This window comes from Schistocerca nitens, chromosome 5, assembly GCF_023898315.1.
Source record: "Schistocerca nitens isolate TAMUIC-IGC-003100 chromosome 5, iqSchNite1.1, whole genome shotgun sequence".
NCBI classification, from domain to species: Eukaryota; Metazoa; Arthropoda; class Insecta; order Orthoptera; family Acrididae; genus Schistocerca; species Schistocerca nitens.
The window spans coordinates 394,816,194-394,824,647 of NC_064618.1; the positions used below are offsets into that span (position 1 = coordinate 394,816,194).

Sequence of the window (8,454 nt, forward strand, 5' to 3'; positions counted from 1 at the left end):
TTCACGGCCTGTTGTGCACCACAGTTAGCTCGGTGCCGATTTTGTTTTGAGCAGCGCCATTTTGCCATGCACAGTATACTTAAACTACGGCGGCACGCTAGCAGTTTACAAACTGAGCCGTTTGGGAAATGCTTCCACACTTGGCTCCAAAGCCAATAACCATGTCCTTTTAAAAATCAGAAAAATAGTTACATGTTCGCAGTGACTGCAAAGTTCCCTCGACATGCTTTACATACCCTCCACTGGCAGTGCTACCTGGACTGTGTGTATTAATTAATTAATTCTGACTATAATGTGATTTGTGATTTTATCTGTGTCGAAGGCAGAGTAGTGAGCAAATACACTAATGATTTTCCGGTACAGAGGTAAAATACATGATTTGTATTGATTGTAATTTCAATAAATTTGTAAGTTAGGAGTTTTCTCCAAAGAAGACAGTTTCTGCTGTAAGAAATCCGTGTGTGCTAAGTATGAGCGGTCCTTCGCCCATGAATACGCCAGATAGGAGCCAGAGGAGTGGTTCTGGTTGCTGGAACAAGTCCTTGAGTCCTTGTCAGGCAGCATAAAGTAGTCAAACAGTGCGCCAAAAATTATGCAAACGCCGACAGGTGGGCAGTGAAGAGTAGATCCATCAGTGCAGTCGGTCGTTTTCTTCGGAATCTGATGTTTTATACTGCCACCACAGCAAGAGTTCACTGGGACCATTGTTGTTCTGTCATCAATACGTGTTTCTATAGCTAATTTTCCAGACCATATAGGTGGCACAGAAAGTAGATAAAATACTGAAAGTTAGTCAGAGAAACAGTTAATGATTTGGCGCTCGCTAGTTGTGAGAATGAAACCGTCCGAAATTTCGGTGGCAGTTCATAATTACGATGGCTTATGGACCAACGACGCCTCCACGCCGACGCTAAGGTAATCTGCCATGTTCTACTGCAAGGTACCATCATTTGACGGTATCTCTGTTGAAACTTCATGGCAGATTAAAACTATGTGCCGGACCGAGACTCGAACTCGGGACCTTTGCCTTTCGCGGGCAAGTGCTCTACCATCTGAGCTATCCAAGCACGACTCACGCCCCGTCCTCACAACTTTAATTCTGCCAGTACCTCATCTTCTACCTTCCAAACTTAACAGAAGCTCTCCTGCGAACCTTGCAGAATTAGCACTCCTGAAAGAAAGGATATTGCGGAGACATGGCTTAGCCACAGCCTGGGGGGATGTTTCCAGAATGAGATTTTCACACCTCCTTAGACTTTGCCCACAATTCCTCTGTGTCCATCTTACTGGAACTAATGTCAGTTCACTGTCTAGGTAAGATGCTAACAATTGCTTATCTGCTCTTTCTAGCAGGAACACTCTTCTAGCCTTCTTAACTGATTTATTAATTTTCGTAGCAATAGTCATTACAATGACATCATATTGCTAATCCCATTTTCCATCCTGACGTTGTCGATGAGGTTCTTCCTATTTGTAGCTACAAGATCTATGATATTTCCATTGTGTCTGGCCTGCGAAACAAGTTGCCCAAGGCAAACGTGTTCAAAAGTACTTCGCATGACTGTTTGTCTTACCCCCTGCAATTAATCCATGGAGATCCAAGTCTGTACTCGGTAGGTTAACGTCACCTCCAACTATTAGTGCATGATCTGGCTATTTTACGCGCTACTGACCATAGACATTCTTTGAATGACTAGTATTATCTACAACTAGTACTGTCCCAGTTCGCCATCCGCATAACATTTCATAGATGCCGTAAGTAAAGGTGGAGTCTGCATGCCACTAGCGAGCCGTGCTGTGAGAGCCCGGGGAGTTGAGCACTTTCTTTGCGGGTTCGAGTATCTTTGGTCTCTGTGATAGTGACGAAGTAGTGGAGCAAACGAGATGGATGTGGTCGATGCTGGCGGGGGTAGAAGTGGTGTCTGGTGGCGAGTACGTGCTTCTTGGGAGCAATTTGGCCAGTATTGCTGGCGCAAGGATTTTCAGGTGCGAGCGTCGAGAGCTGGAGTTTGCCGTACAAGGTGGTGCGGTTATTGATGTGATACGTTTGGCGAGGCTACCCCCTGACCTGGCCGCGCTAGTTCGTGTAGTTTCGGGGCTCCTCTTGCAGAAGCCAGCGCGATGTGATGAAGCTCATGGATCGTGCCTAGGGCTGCTCTAGTCGCTCGGAACGCCGTTATCGTGACGTTTTGCTTGACCCTCTGGTCAATTCCCTCTTGAGATTTCCGGTCGAGGACAGAGTCGCGCCCTGCCACGCTCTGTTTATGGGTGAGCGTCATTTGTATTGTTCACCAGAAACTTTTCTGAGTTGGCTGCAGTTTGCTTGAAGCAGCTTGGCGATTGCCTTCCGCTTGGTTTCCAATTTCAGTTGTACTGCGTTCCCGCATTTTGGATGTAATTGGTGATTATTTGAAAGAGCCACTGTATGTGCTCAATTACCTCCTGTATAGATTATGGCTGATCTGTTTAGAGTAAGATTCCCTCTTTTTTTCTTTTTTTAATTTCGGCCACTCGATTCTAAGTAAAAGTTCAAACTCTTGTTTTGCTGTGATTTTGATTTTAAGGCTTTTTTTTTAACTTATGAAAGATCCACTTTAATCAGTGACAGTGACTTGGTTCTTGCATTCAATAGTATACGTTCCACAGTAAATAGCACAACTACTGTTTAGAGTAATTAATAGAATGTTTATTTGACACTCAAACTGTTCTTATATCTGTTAAATCATATATGAAACTTCACTAGGATGACGTTTTAAACACCGGCAGGGTCAATGTACCTTTTGAGTTGTGGGTACTACTCTGAAAGCAGCTTTTGCATTTTTGAAGATTGCGGTAACAATTAAAGTAAAATTAACTTTTGCTTCTTGGTTTTTTATTTATTTATTATTTTTTTGGCGGGGGGTTAGGGCGCAAAACATGTAAGGTCATAAGCACCCAGTATAGAACCATAGAATGCTGGGACCGCGAGGTTAAAAAACGGTTTCAAGGTCCAATACAGAAAGGAAGAAAAATCTAAAACGTCAAGACGGTACGGAAGACTATATAAAAGACGTCGACAAGACACCGGAGTCACTAGGTAGAAATCAAATATCTTTTGTTGTATTACTGCTTTTTAGAAAACTTAAAACGCGACCCACAGCTCGCACGTCATCCGCTAAAATGTCAGGAAAAGCGGCCGGCAGCCTGAGCCTGAGACGTAAGTGGCTAAAGTAGGGGCAGAGGATCAGGAAATGTCTGACTGTTAATGGCTGGCTGCAGGAAGGACAGCTGGGTGCATGGTCGCCACTCAACAATTGGTGGTGACTAAAGCGGCAGTGCCCTATTCGCAAGCGAGCTAACATTACTTCCTCACGGCGAGACGGCCGGGAGGAAGTCGACCAGGCTGTTGGGAGAGGTTTGACTTCCCTGAGCTTCTTCACATGAAGGGAGCACCAATGGTCATGCCAAAGTGACGTGATACGCCGATAGAGAAAAGTACGAGGATCTTGCGAAGGAACAGAGTAAGAGGCGGGCCGACCGAGATGGACGGCGGCCTTGGCTGCAGCATCAGGAGCGTCATTCCCAGGCGCACCAACATGGTCAGGAACCCACATGAACATCACTTGGGCTACCCCATCCGGGAACAAATGGAGATAGTCCTGAATACGCCGAACAATGCGGTGAGCTGGATCTGGATCATCCAGACTCTGAAGGGCACTGAGTGAGTCAGAGCAGATCAAACAGTGAGTGATCTGGTGCCTCCGGGCGTAGTGAACAGCCTGACCGAAGGCAAAAAGCTCTGCGGTAAAAATTGTGCTCTGGTCGAGAAGCCGGTATTGAAACTTTTCATCCCCGACGACAAAAGTACAGCCAACATCGTGAGAGGACCTGGAACCATCAGTGGACAAAAATATTCTATCGGCAAGTTGTGAGCGAAGTTCGAGAAATTTGTAGCGATAGGTCAGCTCGGGAGTCGAATCCTTCGGGAGCGAGCTGAGGTCAAAATGAACACAAACCTGTGCCTGAAGACAAGGTGGTGAAGGGCTCTCACCCATTCGGAAAGTGGCAGGAAGTGTGAACTGCAGCTGCTGAAGCAGGTGATGAAAGCGGAAGTCGGGAGGCCGCAGAGAAACGTACATCTCGTATTGGCGGTCAAGAATGTCATTGAAAAAAGAGTCAAAGGTTGGAAGGCCTGGCATGGAAGAATGCCGACAGGCATACCTACTGACCACGGAACCTCCCCATCGAACCCCCCTCAGATTTAGTTATAAGTTGCCACAGTGGATAGGCCTGGAAAAACAGAACACAGATCAATTGAGAAAACAGGAAGAAGTTGTGTGCAACTATGAAAAAAATAAGCAAAATATACAAACAGAGTAGTCCATGTGCAAGATAGGCACCAACAAGAAGAATGTGAGTTCAGGAGCGTCGTGGTCCCGTAGTTAGCGTGAGCAGCTGCGGAACGACAGGTCCTTGGTTCAAATCTTCCCTCGAGTGAAAAGCTTACTTTCTTTTTTTTCGCAAAGTTATGATCCGTCCATTCCTTCATTGACGTCTCTGTTCACTGTAATAAGTTTAGTGTCTGTGTTTTGCGACCGCACCGCAAAACCGTGCGATTAATAGACGAAAGGACGTGCCTCTCCAATGGGAACCGAAAACATTTGATCGCAAGGTCATAGGTCAACCAATTCCTCAACAGGAAAACATGTCTGATATATTCTATACGACACTGGTGACGGCATGTGCGTCACATGACAGGAATATGTTGTCGACCCACCCACCTAACTTGTACTCTTGGTGAATGGGTAAAAAGATTCTTCTACCTTGCCCGACTTAGGTTTTCTTGTGGATGTAATAATCACTCCCAAAAAGTGATGAAAACATAAGAGTTTGTCACGTACGGACGGACAGATAATAATTGTTGGAAAATAAAAAATTAAACTTTTCACCCGAGGGAAGACTTGAACCACGAACCCCTCATCCCGCAGCTGCTCACGTTAACCACGGGACCACGGCGCTCCTGAACTCACACTTTCCTTGTTGTTGCCTATCTTGCGCATGGACTACTCAGTTTGTAAATTTTGCTTATTTTTTTCATAGATCCACACAACTTCTTCCTGTTTTCTCAATTGATCTGTGTTCAGATTTTCAAGGCCTATCCACTGTGGCAACTTATAACTAAATCTGAAGGGGGGTGCGATGGGGAGGTTCCCTTGTGAGTAGGATGTCGCACCGGTATGACAGTGGTAGTTCACTGCCTTCTGCGTAAAGACTCTCAACTGTTCTAGTACGGAAGGCACCAGTGGCGAGACGGACCCCCAAATGGTGTATTATATTTAGACAGCGTAAGATAGACAGCCGTGCAGAGGAGTAGACAATGAATCCATAATCCAACTTGGAGCGGACAAGAGATCGATAGAGGCGGAGGAGGACAGTCCAGTCAGCTCCCCAAGAGGTACCACTCAATACACGAAGGACATTGAGGGACCGGCTGCAGCGTGCAGCCAGGTAGGACACGTGGGGAGACAAACTGAGTTTTCTAGCGAACGGAAGCCCTAAGAAATTCATCGCAGCCACGAACGGGAGAGCATTTTGGCCCAGTCGCAAGGACGGTGGAAGAAATGCCTTGTACTGCCAGAAATTGACGCAAACGGATTTGGTAGCAGAAAAGCGAAACCACTTGTGACACTCCACGAATAGAGACGATCCAGGCAACGCTGAAGACAGCGTTGCAGGAGACACGTCCGCTGGGAGCTGCAATAAATAGCAAAGTCGTCTACGAAAAGAGGGCCGGAAAGGCCAGCTGGAAGGCGTCCATAATTGGGTTGATGGCTATGGCGAAGAGAACGACACTCAGTACGGAGCCCTGAGGCACTCAGTTCTCCTGTGAAAAGGTGTGGGATAAGGAGGAACCAACATGTATCCGGAAAACTCGGTCTGTTAAAAATTCCCGGATGAAAGTGGGAAGACGACCGCGAAGGCCACATGTGGGCATGGTACGTAGAATGCCTGTCCGCCAACAGGTATCATAGGCTTTCTCCAAATCAAAGAATACGGCCACTGTTTGTCGCTTCTGCAGAAAATTATTCATGATGAACGTCGACAGGGTGACGAGATGATCAACCGCTGAGCGGCGCTTTCGTAACCCACACTGTGCATTCTACATCTACATCTACATTTATACTCCGCAAGCCACCCAACGGTGTGTGGCGGAGGGCACTTTACGTGCCACTGTCATTACCTCCATTTCCTGTTCCAGTCGCGTATGGTTCGCGGGAAGAACGACTGTCTGAAAGCCTCCGTGCGCGCTATAATCTCTCTAATTTTACATTCGTGATCTCCTCGGGAGGTATAAGTACGGGGAAGCAATATATTCGATACCTCATCCAGAAACGCACCGTCTCGAAACCTGGCGAGCAAGCTACACCGCGATGCAGAGCGCCTCTCTTGCAGAGTCTGCCACTTGACTTTGTTAAACATCTCCGTAACGCTATCACGGTTACCAAATACCCCTGTGACGAAACGCGCCGCTCTTCTTTGGATCTTCTCTATCTCCTTCGTCAACCCGATCTGGTACGGATCCCACACTGTCGAGCAATACTCAAGTATAGGTCGAACGAGTGTTTTGTAAGCCACCTCATTTGTTGATGGACTACATTTTTTAATGACTCTCCCAATGAATCTCAACCTGGTACCCGCCTTACCAACAATTAATTTTATATGATCATTCCACTTCAAATCGTTCCGCACGCATACTCTCAGATATTTTACAGAAGTAACTGCTATCAGTGTTTGTTCCGCTATCATATAATCATACAATAAAGGATCCATCTTTCTATGTATTCGCAATACATTACATTTGTCTATGTTAAGGGTCAGTTGCCACTCCCTGCACCAAGTGCCTATCCGCTGAAGATCTTCCTGCATTTCGCTACAATTTTCTAATGCTGCAACGTCTCTTTATACTACAGTATCATCCGCGAAAAGCGGCATGGAACTTCCGACACTATCTACTAGGTCATTTATATATATTGTGAAAAGTAATGGTCCCATAACACTCCCCTGTGGCACGCCAGAGGTTACTTTAACGTCTGTAGACGTCTCTCCATTGATAACAACATGCTGGGTTCTGTTTGCTAAAAACTCTTCAATCCAGCCACACAGCTGGTCTGATATTCCGTAGGCTCTTACTTTGTTTATCAGGCGACAGTGCGGAACTGTATCGAACGCCTTCCGGAAGTCAAGAAAAATAGCATCTACCTGGGAGCCTGTATCTAATATTTTCTGGGTCTCATGAACAAATAAAGCGAGTTGGGTCTCACACGATTGCTGTTTCCGAAATCCATGTTAATTCCTACATAGTAGATTCTGGGTTTCCAAAAACGACATGATACTCGAGCAAAAAACATGTTCTAAAATTCTACAACAGATCGACGTCAGAGATATAGGTCTATAGTTTTGCGCATCTGCTCGACGACCCTTCTTGAAGACTGGGACTACCTGTGCTCTTTTCCAATCATTTGGAACCTTCCGTTCCTCCAGAGACTTGCGGTACACGGCTGTTAGAAGGGGGGCAAGTTCTTTCGCGTACTCTGTGTAGAATCGAATTGGTATCCCGTCAAGTCCAGTGGACTTTCCTCTGTTGAGTGATTCCAGTTGCTTTTCTATTCCTTGGACACTTATTACGATGTCAGCCATTAGTGAGAAGATGTTGTGACGCGAGCCACAACACTAATCGACCATTGATCAATTGTTCCATCACCTTACAAACGCTGCTGGTAAGGGAAACTGAACGATAGCTGGAAGGAAGAGCTTTATCTTTACCATTCTTAGGTAGGGGAACAATAATAGCTTCACGCGAAAGTGTGGGAAATAGACCGTCAGTCCAAATACGGTTGTAGGCATCGAGGAGAAAGTGTTTCCTCGCAGGAGGAAGGTTCTGCAGCATGAGGACGTGGATTGTATCGGGCCCAGGAGCAGAAGACCTGGATGAGGAGAGAGCACGCTCGAGCTCCCTCATAGTACAAGGAGTATTCTCGATTGACTGCAACGGCCTTGCCGCAGTTAATACACCGGTTCCCGTCAGATCGCCGAAGTTAAGTGCTGTCGAGCGTGGCTGGCACTGGGATGGGTGACCACCCGGGCTACCATGTGCTGTTTCCACTTTTAGTAGTTCACTTAGCCTCGTGATGCCGATTGAGGAGCTACTCGATCGAATAGTAGCGGCTCCGGTCACCAAAAACCATCATAACGACCAAGAGAGCGGTGTGCTGACCACACTCCCCTCCTATCTGCATTCTCATCTGAGGATGACACGGTGGTCGAATGGTCCCGATGGGCCACTTGTGGCCTGAGACCTCCGCAAAATACCGGTCCAAAGCGTTGGAAACATCGACAGGGTCGACTATGACGTTTTCCGCCACAATCAGTCCAGGGATTGGGGAGTGGGCGGTAGTCCCGGAAAGCCGGCGCAGG

General features: G+C 46.7%; 1 pseudogene; it reads left to right on the forward strand.

Moving 5' to 3' along the window:
- The first annotated feature begins 8,024 nt into the window (after nucleotides 1-8,024).
- Nucleotides 8,025-8,142, forward strand: LOC126261266 (5S ribosomal RNA; annotated as a pseudogene).
- The last annotated feature ends 312 nt before the right edge of the window (nucleotides 8,143-8,454 follow it).